Raw genomic sequence first — 19,378 nt, forward strand, 5'->3', positions numbered from 1 at the left:
TAAGACATCCAAGCATATTTTACTTCTTAAGCTGAATATTAAATATATCAATTCATACTTCTATTCATGTGCATAAAACCAAACAATCCATATCGCTCGGCTTATTGTCCATTAGAAAATGCAACATAATCAATTTCACCAAATAGTCAAGTTTAGCATATAAACATCTTAGCCACTAATGCATTTAACCTTATCAACTATGCACCATTTTTTTTAAACTCAACTAATAAGTCATTCATGCCTAACTTCCCATTTAAGTACAAAACATGTGTATGCTTTGCCATTCATCTTATCTTCTATTTGGCTAGCAAACTAACCATACAATTTACACTCAATTCGCAAGCTAATTATTAAGCCTAAAATACATATAAAACCAATACATACTTTATTCACTTGACTAACATTAGCCATTTTCCAAGTACTTTAGCCATTCAAAACATGCCAATTCCATACAATATAAATCATATCAAAATTTCATATACACACCCAATGCAAATATTTCATACTTACAATAATAAGTCAATTACCATAATCGATCATACCACTATGTATACATATAACACATTTTGTAATTCAAGCATTAAAACCATTAGTCCTCTACATACCGAATTATCAAATAACTTATCAAACACACACACACACACACACACACACACACACACACACACACACACACACACATATAATCATTACGTCTTATCAAATTCATATACCAAGCATACCCACGCCTTTATTATGACCAAAATTACTTAAACCTTGGATCATTAGCATTAGATCAAGCCATTTTCGCATGGCTAAATATATATACAAAAACTAAATTAAAAACTAGCCTATACATGCCACATAACCAAAAACTAAAAGCTTTAATTTACCGAAGCCATAACCGGATAGTGTGATCATGACTCCAACGTCTTCCAACCCGAGCAAGTCTTTAGAACTCTAAAAAAAACATAAGAAAAACACACAGAGTAAGCTATTACAGCTTAGTAAGTCATAAGCAAATAGATAACTTAACAACATTTAATTAGTTACAACAAAATCAAATCATGTTTTCAATATTCGTATACAATTCCATAATCAAAAAATACATTTATCAAACACGTACTATACATCAAATCCATATTTAACCAAATACACATAAGTTTAACATTTGGCCGAATGTATATATATATCCAACAATTTCATGACAACCAATATATGTACATACTCACTAATCACAAAGATCCGAACGTTTATATGCTCATCAAATACATTGAAACAAATGTTCATATATTTATCCATTACATATAACCAAAATCATATATATATATACCCAATGCATATAATCACTTAATTTAAACAGATTCACTGGCACTTCACCTGCTAGGCTTATAGCCTGATTCAGTTCAGCGACACTTAGCCTGCTAGGCTTATAGCCTGATTCAGTTCACTGGCACTTAGCCTGCTAGACTTATAGCCTGATTCAGTTCACCGGCACTTAGCCTGCTAGGCTTATAGCCTGATTCAGTTCACCTATAGCCTGATTCAGTTCACCGGCACTTAGCCTGCTAGACGTAAAGTCCAAAATATTTCACCGGCAATTAATCTGATTGGTACTAAGCTTTAAAAAAAATCTCAATTCACAGAAGTTGTATCTCATATTTGTATATAGAATCCACATAAAATTCATCTCAATAATTTATAAACTTTATCTTTAAATAACATAGATGTATAAAGTTCAAACATCAATTCCAGCTCAATAATTTAATTATACATCCAAACCTATATATATATATAACTTAATGCATTAATCTACTACTAATATCATATATTCGATCATCTTTTAATAATGCAATTAATAATTTCATACTTTCAATGCTATTCAAGAACTTTACATGAATATATACTTGCATATTAGCATAATCGAACCTCATGTAACCTTGTATAATTGTCATACCTAAATTCACTATAAAATCATATACGTGTATGTATACCTGATCATTCAAATATAATATATATATATAATTACCAACTCACATATACAAATATAAGTTACATATCTTAATCAAATCTAAGAGTTTATACATATATATATATTTATATACATATATTCGGACCTAATATACATATATATGTATATATCATACTTACCTTGGATTAAAACCAAGAATTTATACATATACAACATTCATACTTCCACTAAATTCAAAAACTAACTATATATATACATATGTATATATATTCGATCATTATGTATATAATTATAAATATATATACATATATTCATACCTTTATCTAAATTCAAGGTTTATTCATGCTATTACATATATTTTTGAATCTATCATATACAAGTATAATTTCTTACCTAATTTCATTACAATAGATTTTCATATATATACATGCCTATCTGAATCTCACCTTTACTTATATAAAATTTAAACCTATAATTTAACTCATGAACTTATACAAGATTATACTTGTATATTCGAAACTATCAGATACTTATATAAAATTTATACTTATACTTCAAATTATAAACATTTAATTACAGCTCATCAAGTATACAATCGATATACATGTATAAATATTGATTTATTAACTTTTAAATTGCTAATAGACTTACCTCGGATATCGACGGACATAGTCGACTACTTTCGACTTTCCCCGATCTAATTCCGTTTTCTTCTGTTCTTGATCTAAATAAGTTCAAATTTAACTAATTTAATCACATATTCATTTAATAAAATCCAAAAACACATAAATGGGCAAATTATACTTTTGCCCCTAACATTTCACATTTTTCACAAATTAGTCCCTATTTTACAAAAATACAAAATAAACAAACTTTCCTTGCACAATAGCTTGGCTGAATATGCACTAAGCTCATATAAATCCATGCATGTCATTTATTTCACATTTTAGTCCCTCAATTTATTATTTTTGCAATTTAGCCTTAATTACTCAAAATCATCAAAAATTCAATTTCAACATATATATATCCATTTCATATATTTTATTTTCTATCATTAAACAACAAAATTACAAGCTTTCAACAATGGCAAAACACAAAATCATCATCAAATTCAAAAATTTAAGCATGGGTCGAATAGTATTCGAAACAACGATCTCAAAAACATAAAAATCATCAAAAACTGAAACCGAAACATACCTTAATTTGCTTGAGCAAGGGCCGAATACCTAGCTTGGTTTTCTTATTTTCTTTCTCTTTTCATTCGGCACAAAGATAATGAATATGGCCACTTTCTTATGTTTTGTTTTTATTATAATAACATTATAATATATAAATTATTATTATAACCTTTATAAATAATATAAAAACTATATATTTTAAACATAATGCCGTTCACTATCTTTTCAATGGTCAAATTGCAACATAAAACCCCTATAATTAAAGAACAACCACTATTCACCCTTTTTGAAATAACCACTAAATTTTTATTTTACGCAATTTAATCCTTTTATTCAATCGGACACTCAAACAACAAAATTAAAGCACGAAATTTTCACACAAGTAAATTCATACCTAATAAACACAGAAAATAATTTTTTAAAATATTTTTTTAACTCGGATTCGTGGTCCCAAAACCACTATTCCGACTAGGGTCAAAATCGGGCTGTTACATATATATAGTTTCAATTTACCTATCTATAGCCGAATTTGCAAGTACATCAAATTATAACACAAAAATATATCTATTTTCTCACTACCAATTTGTGCGCATGTGACCATGTTAACTTGAACCATTATGTACACTTATAACATCTAATTTACACCTAATTTGCATGCTTAAGATACAAACCTATAACCAATCCCAAACCACATAATCGGTCATCACATCCAACCTCCAAAAGCAATTCATTCCATTTTCATCTTGAGTTGTACCTAAAACTCAATCATTCAAGTATATATTATAAGCATACTTAACCATTGCATACCTAAATCAATCCTCTCTTTTGTTATTTAGATCCAAAACAAAACCATCAACCAAACAGTTATAGAATATGCCAATTTCTTACAATTAGCAACCGAATTTGCATAGCTAAAATTTCATTAAATATATATATCTATCATTACTTCAATATTAAGCTAAATTATACAACTATCAACCGTTCAAAATTGTTCCACATCTCATACTTTCAAAATTAGCTAACTATTAAACCAACTATTTAACCTACTTACCATTTCTCAAATGCCAAAATATAACCAACATCCCAAACATATCACATATCTACCAATAACATACTTTCAAAATAGGTTCAAATTCTAGCCATATATATACACAAACTTTAACATTATAACCAAGCACCACACATATATATATCATGAAATATACTTTCCTAATAAGCTATTACCATAACTGAATACACTTAAGTATTAATATTAAGATTAAGCCATTTTCGCATGGCTAAATATAATCACACTTCATGACTAAACAAAACCAATGCTAGCCTATGCATGCCATATGTTCAAAATTTCAAGCATTCAAAATACCGAAATAGAGAACGATAGTGTGACGGACTTCCTTGAAGATCCCCGAGCTCGTAACTAGCTTTCAAAATCTATAAAACAATGACTGAATAAACACACAGTAAGCTTAAATAGCTTAGTAAGTCGTAAGCAAATAGTTTTCAAAGAACACATATAAATTATACAAGTAGGCAGAATTTTTACTAATCTTGAACACATATATAAATGCTAGTAATTAAGTGATTAATTCATATTTCCATGTTATACATAATACTTACCTTTACTTCCAAATTTCGTGTAACTCAAACATACCTGGGTTGTTTAATTCAAATTCACATTTGGTTTTGTCATATAATTTCCCGTTATACCATTCGGAATCAAAAAGGATATCTGAACTGCTTCAAATAGCTCGTACAATGCCAATGTCCCAGACGTGGTCTTACATGTATTCGAATAACGATGCCACTGTCCCAGACAAGGTCTTACACAAAATCATATACGATGCCAATGTCCCAGACATGATCTTATATGTAATTCTCAATTCAATGCCAACGTCCCAGACGTGGTCTTACACGATCTCACCTATCGGAATTCATGTAATTCGTACTATTTTCGGAAGTCGTAAATCAATTGCATTAAGCTCGTAATTATTCATCCTAAGCTAAATTCAATTCGACATTGAAGATATACATACATACAATTCAATTCGGTTATGTATAAAATAAATACATTCAATTTAGCATCAATTAATGACCTACGAACTTATCTCGGACAAAGACGAACGAAACGGGATGATTATTCGACCACTTTTGATTTCCTCCGTTCCAAATCCGATTTCTTCTTTTCTTGATCTAATTCAATATAAATTTTACTTATTTAATCATATATTCATTCAAATTTATTCAAAAACACATAAATGGGAAAATTACATTTTAGCCATTAACGTTTCACATTCTTTCAATTTAGTCCCTATTTCAAAACAACTCAAAATATTCAAAATTTCAACACACTCTAGTTATGCCGAATCTACCTTAGGTCCCTAGCAAACCAATTCTATCATTTATTTCACATTTTGACCCCTCAATTTACAAATTTCACAGATTAATCCTTAATACACATTTTTACTAAAAATCCCTTAATTAAACAAAATAATCTATCAACCAAGATTTATTTTTCATCATCAAACCACAAAAATCTCAAGCTATCAACAATGGCAAATCACAAAATCCACAACTAATTAAAAAATTCAAGCATGGGCTAGCTAGTATTCGAAGCAACGATCTCAAAAACATAAAAATTATCAAAAACCGAGCAAAAATGAACCTTGAATCAAGCTTGGACTATGGCTGAATGTTGCTTGCTCTTTTTCTTTCGTTTTCTTTGATATTTTCGGCCAAGGATGAACAACATGCATGTTTTAATTAGTTTATGTTTTATTTTATTAACATAATTAACTAGTTTACTAAAATAACCTTAATAGTTTTAATGATAAAACTTATAATACAATCCCATTACCGTCCATGCACACTTTTAATGATCAAATATCAACATAAGGACCCCACATTATAAAAGCCATAACAAAACAACACTTTAATAAATTGCTAGCCACTTTTGCATTTTACGCGATTAAGTAACTTTTTTTTAAAAATTGAGCACATAAACGATAAAATTTTCACATGAAATTTTCACACATATAAATTAACATGCTATAGACACCAAAAATAATATTAAAATATTTTTTTGACTCGAATTCGTGGTCCCGAAACTACTGTCCGACTAGGGTCTAAATCAGGCTATTACATTGCACCTGCATCACCAGACACGATAGTGCTGGTGGCTACGACGATGGCGTCCTGGTGGCCAACGGCGGTTGGTCGTCGGTGGTTGAGCAGTGGAATAGGTACACTCCTACTGGGGTTCTACCAGAGAATTTTGTTTCAGATTAATTATTTCAAAAATAATAATATTTTAATAGTTTATTATTAAATTTAATTTAACTTTTCTTAATAGTATTTTTATTTATTTAATATTAAAGTAATTATCTTAATATTAAATTTAATTTAATGTTTATCTTGTAGATAAATATTCTATTGTTTTAATAAGATTTAATATTAAAGTGATTAAGTTTAATCATAGTTGAACTCTTTAAACTCTCCCTATATAAAGAGAGCATTGGGTCATTATTTATACACACCTGAATTCAAGAGAAAATTATAGAGAGAAAATCCTCTCAATAGATTATTTCAGAAAATTTCTAAAGATATTTTTTTGATTTACAATTTGACCCAAAAGATTAAAGAAATTACAAAATTACCCCAATGGTAATTTTTGTGAAAAATTTTCTGATTCGAAGCGAGCCTACACTCGGCAGATGTGAGCTCGAGGACAGTGAAGAAGACTACTCGGTCAAAGCGCTCATCCTAGACAAATCGAAAAGGTAAAATTTTGATTAAGTATTTATTATTTTTGATATCACAACTAAGATTTTGTTTTGGAAAAATTTTTAAAACTCTGGTTTTCCCTAAATTTATTTTTCGCTACATTTTCTGAACTCGTTTTTCTAACAATGCCAACTATATCCGACTTTGCCCAGGCAGTTAATATGGTATTCATTTTCAATTTCTATTATAAGCCAATTTCTCAGTTCAATTATATATATTCAATACTAATTCATCAATATATATAACTATACAATAATCTCAAATCAATTCAATTTCATACTAGCACAATTCAATCAATTGTAATCAAATATCAAATCATCATTTTAAGTTTTAACCAACAGCTTATCAATTTTCTATATTTTGGTTCTTAACTCACATGTTGTACCAAATTGTATACAATTTAAACTATTATCAAACAAATAAAAATTCGCAAATCAAATATAAAAAAATTAAATATAATTATACTATGTGAACTTACGAGAAAAACAATAAACGGTAAATTCTCTAAGGACTAATCAACAAATTTGTCTTTTTCCTCGATTAATTCCGATTTGAACCAATTCCCGATCTATACAATTATTCAGTTCAATTTATCAATTTCAACCCTGTTATTTCATCCAATTATAAGCATATATCAGGTCAATTTCATTTTTTTAATGCTCCCTAAAGCTTTGCATTTTATTCAATTTAGTTTCTAAAACCTAATTATCATAATTTTCACATTTAAGCATCGTTTTTCATTCCTATTTCAATTTCATCTTTATACAGCCCTTTAAATTCAATAATTATAGAAATTTTATGCTAAATTCAAAATTATTACATTTTAGTCCTGTAGTTCAGAACTAACAATTTTTTTACAAAAGCTCCAAAAATCATCAATAGTAATATTTTAAATCTTTGTTAGTTTCAAAAACGGAGGTACGGGTTAGCTAGACTTAGTTACGACGATTTTAAAAACATAAAATTTACGTAAAACAGGCTTAAAACCACTTACATGAAAAGGATGAAAGCTTGAAACTCTTTCTATTCTCTTCAAGTTTCAGCTATGGAGAAATAAAATGAAAAAGATGATGAAATGTATCATCTTTCTTTTCTTTATTACCTAATATAAATTTTATTATTATAAAATTTAAAAGTTTTAATATTATTTTAATTAAACCACAACCAAACCATCCACTAACATCAAAATGGTTTATTTCCATTTATACTCTGGTTTAATTACTATTTTAGTCCTTTAGTAATTAAAAATCTTTAGCAATTAAATTGTATGACTTTTACAATTTAGTCCTTTTACCTTAATTAGTCACTAATTTAGCAAAATTATTTATCCAAAACTCAAACCCTCATTTTCCAATACCACTGAATTTCGGTACGAACCACTTGTACCTTGACTAACTCACAAATTAATAAAATCTATAGAATCAAAATTCACAATAACATCATATTAACTCGTAAATAGTAACTGATAATATTTACGAACTCACTCGTTGAAATTTTGGTCCCAAAACTACTATTTTTGACACCACTGAAAATCAAGTTGTCACATTTGGCCTTAAAAGCACTTTTGAAAAACAATGAGAAATAAAGTCTTACTCTCAAATCTTAATTTTAAGGACTACTACTAGATTGAAGGGCAAACGTAAAAGTACATATATATTGATAAATAGAATTCTACTTTTTACAATATTGTATCATTGTACTTTAATGTTTGGATACCCAACACTACGAACAGAACATCACCACAATGTCATAATAAACATCATCGAGATGTCATCAAAGACAATTGTCACATTATATCTAATCTCATTAATACTATCAACTTTCCAAGTTTACCAACTTTGTATCAAAATACATCTAGGCCATTCCCTGACCTAAGTCCTAAACCAGTCCTACTAAAGGGACAATCATGCTATGAGGGACCCACTCTAAACTCTCTTTCTCTTGTAAATACTCCCTCTTTCAAGATTAGGGGACACATAACACAAGAGATCAACCATCACTCTAGTAAAACGTCATCCTAAGCTTCCATCCTTAGTGACTCTCTACACCATCACGATGTGAACTATCACTATAATATACCCTAAATACTTTATATAACTTTTTGTTATAACAATTGGCATCGTTTATGAGAATTTGGACGAAAAGCTATGACTTAATTATCCCAGAACATCTTAAAAGTGTAAGAAAACGAGGTTAATAATGACAAGTGTGATCAAAATTACCAAAACCAATATTACAACTAGTATGAGTATAAAGATAACCAATACGGTCAATGGAAGTATTATAGGTAAGGATATGATTAAGAGCAAAATTGTTATCAACAACTAGCACGAAATACCAAGGTTATGCTACTTACAACCATTATGGGCAATTGACTAGACATGGAGAAAATTATAAACAACCTTATGCAGAACAGCCACCCAAATATTACCAAAACCTTAACCAACTTGATCTTGCTGGACATAACTAGCAGTTGCAACTTCAAAGGGTCGAAAACCCCATTATGCAAAATAATGCTCCCATAACACAACAATACATTAGACTTGTAACAACCCGATTTTTAGTTTTATCGAAAAAGGTAGTTTTTGAACCTCATTTTCTTAAATCAAATTCATAAATATTAAATAAGAATATTTATGAAGTCGATATAAAAGTATATTTAAGTTTTGTCTTGTAATTTTATCAATTAAATGGTTAATTTAGGTGCAGGGACTAAATTGTAAAAGTCTAATCACTATAGGTTTTTAATTGACCAAAGGCTCAAGGATTTAAGTTACAATTAGACAAGGATCTTAGATGGAAATTAAACCATTTCTTAATATGAAATAGTGGAATGTGATGTAAAATTCCACTAAATATAATTAGATTAAGTTTAAGTTAATTAAACTTACTTAATTAAAATTTAACCTATGTATAAATAAGCTAAAGTAATGGAAATGTGTCATCTTTTTCAATTGCTTATTTCTTTACCGTGCAAATGAGAAGAAAAACCTAAAGAAAACTTCACACCATTCGACCTTTGATTGGTAAGTAGTTCCAAGTCATTTTATTGTATTTTTATATTTTTGAAGTCATGGGAGCTTAATTAAGGTAGCCATGGGAGCTTAATTTAGGTAGCCTGTGTACCAGTTTGTAAAACTATTAAAGTTTTCATTGTTAATTTTTTGAAGAATTTTGTGTTAAATTGATAGATTTTAAGCTTAGATTATGAAAAAAAAGACTAGATTTTAAAGTTTAATTGTTAGTTTTGTACATCAGGACTAAAGTGAATAAAATGTATGTGACACCGTATACCCGACCCAGTTGTTGGATCCGAATATAAAATGCCACATTTCGTTGTCGAAGCAACTCACTTTTTCATTTTTTTATTTGAAAAGGAAACGTAGTGGTAAAATTATTTTATAAAAAATTCGGCAGCATTTCTGCCTATTTTACATAGAACCCCCTGCAAAAGTTAGATTTTCACAAAATATCCACATTCAAATTATCTCCCAAATCAATTCCCAGCACTACGATTTCTCAAATCAATTCAATTTACGACATAATTATATATATATAAGCCTAGGTACATGCCATTTACATCAACTATAAAGTAAACTCTTCACCAACATTATTTGAGCTGAACTTCAGTTCTTCAGATGCTGCTGGAATGATCTAACGAATCTAACTACTTGCGCATGAAAAAATAGACAAACCGTACGCTGAGCAATTTCTTATGCTCAGTGGTGCTAATATCATATAAATCATTACATAAGTATTGGACACAAATTAATTTATAGAAATAAACTCAAACATGATTAAAAATATCATTATTAACATCACAATAAAATAGAATTCTAATATTAATAAACTTTAATATTTTGATATTGACAAATCGAATAAAGAAAATAAGTTTTTTAATTAAATTCAAATCGCGTAATTAATTTAATTTGCACAATATGGAAATTCAAATAAATTCAAGTTTTTTTTTCTTTTCTTTCAATTTAGACCCCGTACTAAAGTTTAGACTCATAACCAGATACATGAATCCGCCACCCTGAGTTGTCCACAACTCAGAGTAGTCCACAACCCTCTGGGAATTGAGACTGCCCACAACCCTCTGAGAGTTAGGGCTAACAGTAATAACAACTGACCGACTTGGCCTTTTCTCCCTCGACCCTCCGGGAGTTGGGGAGATCTAAATTCTTTGACATAAAGACTCTATGACATGCCAACTATATCTGATTTAGTCTAACTTAGTGAAATGGGGTAAAAACCAAATTTCATGATCCATTTCAATTCTGTTTCATATTCAAACCACATATCGCCTAATGTAAAATGGGCTTCCAATTTGAAACATATTAAATATTTTCTTGCTCAATCATCTAAAATCATAATACTCAAATCCAAATCATAACTATGAATTCGCTAATTTAGTCTTGTGAAAAACATAGTATTCATCTCGAAACATAATTTTATAAATATTAACTAAATTATTCAAGCTCATCCAAAACTCATAAAAATAAAATAAAATAAATATAACTAGTCATATTAAATTAAATATTCTAAAGCTTTATGTAATGAAAATAAGATATTAGCACAAACTGAAGTTTTAATCGCTTTACTCCTTTTCTTCGTCTTTCTCATTCAAGATGTTCGCTTCGTTATTAGTTATAATAAGAGCAATTCATTACTAAACAACATCATTTATCCATTCTAAAACTAAAACTAATAAAAACAAACTTAAATATACATGATTATTCATATTGACAACTTAAGTTTTCTAGTCCGAAATTCGCATATCTTTCGACTCGATTATCCGTTTTCAATTCCGTCTTCACCAGAGTACTCACTGCTTCACAAGCTATCATTTTGCACCAATATTACACAAAGTGGTCAATGTTCTCTACTTCCCTTTAACATGACCAAATATACCAAATAAACTTTTCATCCATTTTTATTTCTTTTTCACACTTCTAACAATCTAGAACTCATCTTCTAATAATTTACTATCCAAAAATATATCTATTTCACTTAAGTTTTCTAAGCTTCCATCAATATCCTTTAATGGTACAAATATGTAAAGCGAGCTTCAAAAATTCAAAATCTATAAAAAAAAATTGAAGAAAAACCATACCTTAAGCTTGAAATTGAAGGAAAATTATGAAAGGGATTTTTCTTTTCAATCTTTCGTGAAAAAGATGTTGAGAAAGAACTTATCTTTCTCTCTTTATATATATATTATAATATTTAATAAATTATTATTAATTTAAATAAAATGTTAAATAATAATTATTTAATGAAAATATTATTTAAAGCCATCATGAAACTTTTGTTTTTTTAAGTAATGGAAAAATTGTCATTAAGTCCTTTCCTTCAAAATAAAAATAGGATAATTGCACTTTAGTCTCTATACTTTTCTAACTTATTCAATTTAATCCCTAAACTCTATACTGAATTTTTAACTTAAGTATATACTCCTACTAATAATCCTCTGTGTTTTCATGTTTAACGGTTTTCTCTAAAAACGATCACAATTTCTTATACTACTATTTATTTATAGATCACTTATTCAAGGACTTCTACCATAAATATTCTTCTTCACTTTTTTTTAAAAGTGGATATGTTACAATGTAATTTTTTTTTAAATTTAGGTACAAACAGATAGTAGAGGGTTTTTAAAGAATGTAATTGAATTCAATTTTTAACTCGAGGCTCAAAATTGAATGATATGGCTTTTTCGAATTCAAGGACTAATTTGAATAAAATGTAAAACTTTAGGGGTATAAAAATGAGATTATATAAGTCCATTCATGTCATGGCATAATGTATAAATGTTTCGTATTGATGGATTGAATGGAATAATTGTATAGATCAAGAATTGGATCAAACCGAAGGTAATTGTATAGATCAAGAATTGGATCAAACCTAAAGAATCAACTTGTTGGTGTTTTGATCAAGTAAGTTCATATGATATTTTATTTACTTAGGTTTTTATGCAATTTAATTGTATATGTGTGTGTGTGTATTTAGTTGTGAATTGGCATGATTAGGCTAGAATTGGACTAAATTGAAAAGTGATATTTATAACTGTAAAACATGTCTATGTGAACTTAGTATATGTTAGGATATGATTGTCATACCAATAGGGTCTTGTGCGCATTTGTACGAGATTGATTATACATGTTACCGAGGTTTATCATTTGTTGCAGATTCTCAAATATATGTGACACAAGTTTAGCTCAGACGACTCACTTAATGTCGTTATAAAAGTTTATCCTGGATGAGTAACCTAACATGTTTATATTTAGCTCAGACGAGCAACTGGGGTGGTGTAGATACCTGTGTGTTGATCTGTCACAATTCATTGTGTCAAATTAGGTTTTTGTCGACACTTAGGGAGCTTATTTTCTAGCAATTATGAAATGTTTTTATTAAGTTTTCATTCCAAGCATGTAGTTAGTAAATTGAGTAATTAGGAGTGTTTATAACACTTAGGGAGGACTAACATGTTGGTTGAAAGTGTAGAACGTCAATTTAAGCCAAAGAGTCAATGAAATGCTCCCTATGTTGCAACACGTTGCTTGGATGTCGCAACACGACTTCTGGAATACCTTAGGAGTATACTATTAACCATGTCGCGACACACACTAGGGGATGCTGCAACACAACCTTAAATGAGCACCAAAGAAGTACACTACCGCTGATGTCATGACATAGACATAAAGGTGTCACGACCCAGCTATGACGAGGCCACTAAAGATAGCAAGGGTGTTTTAGTCTGCACAACTCCAATTTATGATGCTTAATGACTTGTATTAAAGGGATTCTTTCCCTTCCATTTAGTTTTCAATTCTTAGATTAGGGTTTTTACTTTAGCAATTTCTTTTCAATATTTTCAGCTATTGTTTAATTATTCATTCTCTTAAGTTGAATTGCAAATCACTCAACTATTACTACGGATTTCCAATTTCAAACTTCATTAATATTCAGAATCTCTTTTCATTTCTTTTTATTGTCTTGTGATATTTTATTAATGTTTCAATTCAATTTCGAGATTATGTTAATTAGATTTATGAGTAACTAAAATCTGAGGGAGAGTAACGAGCGGATGTGAGAGTAGTTGACAACTGTTTAGGGTTTCTTGTTAGATAAGTTGGTTAGAGTTGAAAGAAATTAAACCTTAGGCCTGACAACCCTAGAAAGCCAATTAGGTAAATGAAGTCAGAGAATAGTCTATCGGGCACCACTTAACCTGGCTCGGTCTAAACTGTGAGGTTGAGAGATAAGTAGTTCTTGCCGACTAGTTTGCTTAGTTAGAGGTCGAGAGCTAATAACTAGGTTAACTACCAGTTGATTGAATAGAACCCTAAATTAGAAGTTAGCTACAAACACTAAGGTGAGTTAGTCTTCTATCTTTGTCATTGAGAGATTTACAATCAATTGTTTTTGTTATTTAATGTTCTTTACATGTTTTATTTTCATTAACCTATTCATATGATTTATTGTAATATGGTTTTAATTCACTACTGCTTATACTTATCAGTGTAGAAATTAATTATTAGTTTAATCAAGCCTCATTTGGGTACAATTTTCGGAATACTTACGTGTTCTACTGTAACTTATATATTACAACCTGACCTGTATACTTGCGGACACCGTCTAATTTTATACTTTTTGTAGCAATATTTTTCACTCTCGACATTAGCACGTTAGGAGGCAGTCATGTATCTGAGTCCGTTTACTAGGGTTCATCAAGTGAAACAGTTTATATGAAATGAGAAATTGAAATAAGATATAATGATATTGATGTTCATATGGAGAAATATTGAATTGAGGTTGAACAATGTATTGTGATATTGACTTTGACATGTATGCAATTGTATCATCCATTTGATTGGATAAGTTTTGAGCTTTGTCAATTAAAATACCTTGTTGATGTTTTGATTTGCAACGTTAAGCCAAATCATGCCAAGTTATGATAGCTTATTGTATTTAGATAAAAGATAAGGTAAGTTTTGTTTAATACATATGAACTTACTAAGCATTTTATATACTTACCTAGTTTATTTTACATTTTCCTTATAGATTGTCATCTTGTGGAACTCATCAAGCCAGATTGTTTCAAAGCTCACACTATCACCGGATCGATAGTTATACGATCATTTTGAGTTTAGGATTGTGGCATATATATAAGTGTCTTGTTGTGTATCTTAATGTATAAAGTCTTGATGAGTTAAAGGTTTATAATGAATATGGCATTTGATGATGATATGAATGTTCGTCACAACATGAAACTTACCTAATGCATGATTTGGTAATGGTTAATGCCTAGTTTAAAAATGATCTATTTTTTGTTATGTTTGGAATACAAGTTGATGTGTGGATGGTTTAATTCACTTATAAGGCCACGAAGCTTTTAATGGTTGAATTGTATATGTGTATGCAAATGTTGAGTTTGAGTAAAAATAGTTGACATAGTTGGGTGGATATTTGGGATCAAATAGGCTTAATTGGTTAATGGTTGAGAAATGTGACTTGTTCTTGATTATTGATATTCTTGTTCAAGGTTTATAACCATTAAGGTTTATGATGTACATATATGCATGAAATTGGAGTGAAATGGCATGTTTCTTTGTGGTATGGAATAGGTAAAGATTGGTATACGAATGGTTTGAATTTTAAGTTCTAATGACATTGAAAAGTTTAAGTTTAATTTATGCTTAAGTGGAGAATGTCTTTATGAAAGGTTGAACATGAAGGTTGAGCCTATTTGGTTTGTTTTTGACATTTTTTGAATCAAGTGAAGTTATTACTTAATACATATAATGAATGGTTGGTTGGAAACAATTGAAATATGTACCATAATGGTTCATTTTTTGCCAAAAATACAGTCTACGTCCCGACAACCATCCTCCCTCGTTACAACGTCGGCTGATAGCAAGTGACGTTATAACGTCGAGTGCCCTAAGGTCATGACGTGACATACTATTTTGTTGTCGTCACGACGTGAAAAAGATGATGTCATGACATCGACCTTAAACTTTTTAAACTTTATAATTTGGTCCTATTTTGTGTTCGGGTTGACAAAAGAGCTTTCGTAAGCTCGTATAAGACCTGAATATGATTGTTTAACATAATTTGAATGAGATTAACCCTTGATTACATGGTGAATGTTTTTATACTGCAAAATTAACTGTAGTTACTTTAACAACGAATGTAGTATCTTGTAGCTTGGACTCGAGGATTGGGTCGGGGGAGGTGTGTTACAGGACTACATAAATAGTTTAAGCTCTTTTCTAAAAAATCCAATCAACAAAGGGACAAAATGAGGTAACCTAAAAATGGTAAATGTAGCATCAAGGCAAAACGATGCAACTTTTTTAGCAACTGGGCATAGAGATCATCATAAGTGGAACATAGAAAAGGGAAGTAAGGTGTGACCAAGATAGGATAGGCATGACTATAGTCTACTATTCTCTCAAATGACAAAGGAGGCGCTGAAGAGATAAATTAATATTTTGGAAGTATTGGTAAAGTAAGGAGAGGCTTTATTGGTCCAATATACAAATGATCCATTACCTTCCTAGGTTACCTCGAAGTTAGTCTTAGTTTCCTTTAAACTACCAAAGGAGACTTACAAGGGAACGAAAGATCCAAGGGACTGTCTGCATTAATACAATAGTTACATAAGGATTATAGGTGCCTTTGACACCTTAAAATGCAAGTTGTTTCCCTTGACACTGCTCGAACATGCTAGAAATTAGTATTTAATACTTCTTGCAAGGTTTATAAGAAACTTTAATAGACTAGCTCCCTAGTTTATATGACAACACTAGGCAAACATCATCGTGGCAAAAAAATGTTGGATTTGGTGTCCTAAGTGTAGTATATTAGTTCTGTATACTTTTATTTTTCAAACAAACTGGTTCAAAAAAATATTCACTAATTATTAGCTCACTAGTTATTTAATGTTTAACTAATACTATGTGACACTATGTGGTCGGATTGTAATACGAAAAGATAGCTTGTATTAGTAGATGAACCTGAACATGTCATTAGTTTAAATCAGAAATGAGCAAACCGATTGAAAGACTAATATGTTGTCTATCAAGTCCAATTGGGGAGATGCTTTCTTGAGCATTAGAGTGGATGACTCTTAGAAGATAGAGACATAGATGTGATGATTGGACTGACAATACATAAAAAAAGACCCAAATAGAATAGATCCTAGATCTAATTATGAGTTTTATTCACTTGTAATGTTCATATTTTGACATACTTTAATCTTGAGTGGATGATGGACTATGTATGGGTGACTTGTATACTTTAACGTAAGTAAAAGCCTGAGTACAAATAGATAATGAGTCAAAAGTTAGTGCGTAGGATATACGACTTTTACAGTATGTAGCATCATTCAAAATTGTGGAATTCATAAACTAACTAATGGGTAAATGACATCCTCTCATCTACATTACATGATAGATGAAAAGTAAACATGGTCACGAGTTGTTTGTCTTCGTGATAAATGACTTTATTACTATTTGATAGTAAATGACTTTTCATGAAGGAAGATGTAATGGCTACCATGAGATAAAATAAGATCATATTGGGACAAATGATTTGTCCCGAAAAGATTAAGAATATCCTATGAGCGTAATACATTTATGATAAAGTCATTAGACGACCACTTATTAAGTAACTTCCGCAATGGTATGTAATTAGGGAGAGCTTAGTCAAAATACTATAGTGAAATGATTTCGTGACAAAATAAGCTTATAATTGATAGGCGAAAAGCTAAAACTTAATTATAAAGTATTTAAGCCTTGATTACATATGTCCAATCCGTCCCTCCGCTAGCTTGTTAAAACCAGAATTGAATTGCATATAAAATCAAATGAACATAAATGAATGTAAATGATGAAGTTAGAGAAATGAGTTGTATTCACAAATGAATGTGTTTTCTCACTAAGTATAGAAATGACTTGAGAATTAATTTAAAGTTTTCAAATTATTATATAATTAATCATAATTAAATAATTTAAGTTCAAAAATAGAATTAAATTAATTAGTTATTATGAACCCGTTGAATATAGAAATTAAATATATTTATTCATATACTCATTTACGGTAAAGTCGTCATGACTTTAATGGAATTATAATTAGAATTAGGTTGAGAAAATTATTTAATTGGGAAATTAATTTAGTTAATTTGATTAATTAAATAAAATAATATTTATTTTGAAAAATAAAAAACAAATATTAGTTGGATTTAAGTATAAAGTGTTAGGTCAATAGTCTAAGAAGCACATGTAATTGGACCCAATATAGAATAAGCCCAAATCCCTCAGTTACATGAGAGGAGCGACAACCCTAGCATTATTATCTAGGGTGTTTCGCCCCCTTCTCCTAGTTGGACTAGGGGAGTGTTTTCTATTAAATAAATATTGTTTGTGTTATTCTTATTTAACTAAGATTCTTCTATCTCTCCTTATAAAAGGATGAAACTAGTACATCTATTTAAACATAAGTTTCATATATTGTTATCCTGCTAGAAAGAAATGAGAGTTTATTTACTAAGAATAAATTCTGGTTTTTGGGAATTACAATTTCTACCGATTTCTATTGAGAGAATTACTTCCATTCCTAATGGAAGTAATGAACTCATTTCTTGTTCTGTGTTTGGTTTGTATTGCTCGATATCACATTCGACACAATTTGGGGTACAAGGATAGCTAAAAAGGTCATTCAATTGAAAGTCGAGAACAATACAGATTCGTCTCACACAAAGCACAAGTACTTTTCAGGAAAATTTTTATTGCTATAGTAAATATCACAAACCGACTTGGTTTTCAAAATTTTTAAATTTTCGTTGTGACTAAAACTATTTCTTGAACTAGATTTTTCCAACAAAAACCCCATCATTTTGTTCAATATAAGGTAAAAGGAAAGTGGAAGTTTGTGAGAGTATGTTCAATGATTTAACACTATTACAGAAGGGAATTAAGGGCATAATAGATGAATAGGCAATCTAGGCCTTCATGGCTAGAGTAAAGTATGAGCATCTGAAATACACATTAATAAAGCATCAATGAGAAAAGTTGTATACCTTATATGAAAATAAACATCGATATGTAGAAACTAAATATTTGAGTGACTTTAGCCAAGGATTTATGATAATGAGAAAAAAAGAAATCTAGAGTCGATAATAAGGGGAATAGATATATCTCGAAAGGTTCACTTAGAAGGTCAAAGAAGGAACCCTAGCCTTAGAGTCAATATGGGAAAACAACCCTTCTTAAGGAATTCTCAAGCAAGGAAGCAATCGTTGTGGCAAAGCAGTGAATTCCACAAAAAGAATTATCTCCCATACAATAAATTCCAATGGTATACTCCCCTAAATATTGCTCGAGTACACATCTTAAACCAAGTATCTTGAGAAGGGATATTAAAAGCTCTCATGCCAATGAAACCTTTAGACACCTACATG

General features: G+C 29.8%; 1 long non-coding RNA gene across 1 annotated transcript; it reads right to left on the reverse strand.

Annotated features, from left to right (window-relative positions):
* Positions 1 to 523: 523 nt before the first annotated feature.
* LOC107913248 (uncharacterized) lies at positions 524 to 3,252 on the reverse strand. The gene is made up of 2 exons (XR_001688438.2): positions 3,149 to 3,252; positions 524 to 939 (listed from the first exon to the last, which is right to left on the reverse strand). It is a non-coding gene; the product is annotated as an uncharacterized lncRNA (long non-coding RNA).
* Positions 3,253 to 19,378: the final 16,126 nt, after the last annotated feature.

The sequence above is a fragment of the Gossypium hirsutum genome, chromosome D11 (genome assembly GCF_007990345.1).
Source record: "Gossypium hirsutum isolate 1008001.06 chromosome D11, Gossypium_hirsutum_v2.1, whole genome shotgun sequence".
NCBI lineage: Eukaryota > Viridiplantae > Streptophyta > Magnoliopsida > Malvales > Malvaceae > Gossypium > Gossypium hirsutum.